General features: G+C 38.5%; 2 pseudogenes; both read left to right on the forward strand.

Annotated features, from left to right (window-relative positions):
* LOC124893906 overlaps positions 1 to 1148 on the forward strand; it is a 2030-nt pseudogene extending 882 nt beyond the window's left edge.
* A 104-nt stretch (positions 1149 to 1252) lies between these two features.
* Positions 1253 to 1870, forward strand: LOC124893907 (annotated as a pseudogene).
* Positions 1871 to 2684: the final 814 nt, after the last annotated feature.

Consider the following 2684-nt stretch of genomic DNA (forward strand, 5'->3'; position numbering starts at 1 on the left):
TTAGGTTCTATTAATTTTATAACAACTATCTTCAACATGCGTGGACCTGGAATGACTATGCATAGATCACCTCAATTTGTGTGGTCCATTCTAGTGACAGCATTCCCACTTTTATTATCACTTCCGGTACTGGCAGGGGCAATTACCATGTTATTAGCCGATCGAAACTTTAATACAACCTTTTCTGATCCAGCTGGAGGGGGAGACCCCATATTATACCAGCATCTCTTTTGGTTCTTCGGTCATCCAGAGGTGTATATTCCCATTCTGCCTGGATCCGGTATCATAAGTCATATCATTTCGACTTTTTTGGGAAAACCGATTTTCGGGTATCTAGGCATGGTTTATGCCATGATCAGTATAGGTGTTCTTGGATTTCTTGTTTGGGCTCATCATATGTTTACTGTGGGCTTAGACGTTGATACCCGTGCCAACTTCACTGCAGCTACCATGATCATAGCTGTCCCCACTGGAATTAAAATCTTTAGTTGGATCGCTACCATGTGGGGGGGTTCGATACAATACAAAACACCCATGCTATTTGCTGTAGGGTTCATCTTTTTATTCACCATAGGAGGACTCACTGGAATAGTTCTGGCAAATTCTGGGCTAGACATTGCTTTACATGATACTTATTATGTGGTTGCACATTTCCATTATGTACTTTCTATGGGAGTAGTTTTTGCTTTATTTGCAGGATTTCACTATTGGGTAGGTAAAATCTTTGGTCGGACATACCCTGAAACTTTAGGTCAAATCCATTTTTGGATCACTTTTTTCGGGGTTAATATGACCTTCTTTCCTATGCATTTCTTAGGGCTTTCGGGTATGCCACGTCGCATTCCAGATTATCTAGATGCTTACGCTGGATGAAATGCCCTTAGCAGTTTTGGCTCTTATATATCCGTAGTTGGGATTTGTCGTTTCTTCGTGGTCGTAACAATCACTTCAAGCAGTGGAAAGAACAAAAGATGTGCTCCAAGTCCTTGGGCTGTTGAACAGAATCCAACCACACCGGAATGGATGGTACAAAGTCCTCCAGCCTTTCATACATTTGGAGAACTTCCAGCTATCAAGGAGACGAAAAGCTATGTGAAGTAAAAGAAGAAAGGGTCGCCGATTGCTACTAAGAACCTAACAGAACTTTTCCAAATGTGGGAAACCACTTGTGTAGGTCGGGGGTAAAAAAGCCCAAATAAGTGATTTTAGCCCTTATAAAAAGAAAACGGATTCTTGAACCCCTATCACGCTCATGTCACGTCGAGGTACTACAGAAAAAAAGAGAAAAATCCGATCCAATTTATCGTAATCGATTAGTTAACATGTTTTGGTTAACCGTATTCTGAAACACGAAAAAAAAATCATTGGCTTATCTTTCTATCAAGCCATGAAAAAGATTCAACAAAAGACAGAAAGAAATCCACTACCCTTTTTACGTCAAGGAATACGTGGAGTAACTCCCGATATAACAGTAAAAGCAAGACGTGTAGGTGGATCGACTCATCAAGTTCCCATTGAAATAGGAACCACACAAGGAAAAGAACTTGCCATTCATTGGTTATTAGCAGCATCCCGAAAACGTTTGGGTCAAAATATGGCTTTCAAATTGAGTTCCGAATTAGTGGATGCTGCCAAAGGGAGTGACGATGCCATACGCAAAAAGGAAGTGACTCATAGAATGGCAGAGGGAAATAGAGCTTTTGCACATTTTCGTTAATCCATGAACATGATCTATACATCTCGATCGGAAAAGAATCAAGAGAAAAAGAAAGAATCGAAATTGATCGATAGATTTCTCGAAACAAACGAAAAGGAAACGAAAGATGAAACATAAATCATGGACCAACTAAGCCCTCTCAGGGGCTTTCTTAAAGAGGAACCTCATGTAAATACCATGGAATAAGGTTTGATCCTATTCATGGAGATTCCATAACTATTCCAAAAATGGAAAGTTCGACACAATTAGGATTTTTTTTTAATTGGAAGCAGTTACTAATTCATGATCTGGCATGTACAGAATGAAAACTTCATTCTCGATTCTACGAGAATTTTGGTGAAAGCCTTTCATTTGCTTCTCTTCGATGGAAGTTTGATTTTCCCAGAATGTATCTTAATTTTGGGCCTAATTCTTCTTCTGATGATCGATTCAACCTCTGATCAAAAAGATATACCTTGTTTATATTTCATCTCTTCAACAAGTTTAGTAATGAGCATAACGGCCCTATTGTTCCGATGGAGAGAAGAACCTATGATTAGCTTTTCAGGAAATTTCCAATTTGAACGAAATCTTTCAATTTCTTATTTTACTATGTTCAACTCTATGTATTTCTCTATCCGTAGAGTACATTGAATGTACAGAAATGGCAACAGAGTTTCTCTTATTCGTATTAACTGCTACTCTAGGGGATTCTAATAGACTAGAAGTCCTTCAGGCCCCTTGTGACTATGAATTGAATGAATAAACGGATGAAATCAAGAAATAATTCAACTAATAGTTCGAACCAAGAACAAGAAATGGGAGAACGAAAGTCGTCTGGGTTCACAAAGACTCTGTGGCTAAAAAGTCAAAAAGATATATCGAAGTAGTTCTGATGATTCAATAATCTTATTACTTCAATCCGAAGTTCTTAGTTACTTCGACTGGATGAGTCCTAGCGAGGGAATAATTAAGTCATAATTCATTT

Source organism: Capsicum annuum, unplaced genomic scaffold, assembly GCF_002878395.1.
Source record: "Capsicum annuum cultivar UCD-10X-F1 unplaced genomic scaffold, UCD10Xv1.1 ctg67049, whole genome shotgun sequence".
In the NCBI taxonomy this organism is placed as follows: Eukaryota; Viridiplantae; Streptophyta; class Magnoliopsida; order Solanales; family Solanaceae; genus Capsicum; species Capsicum annuum.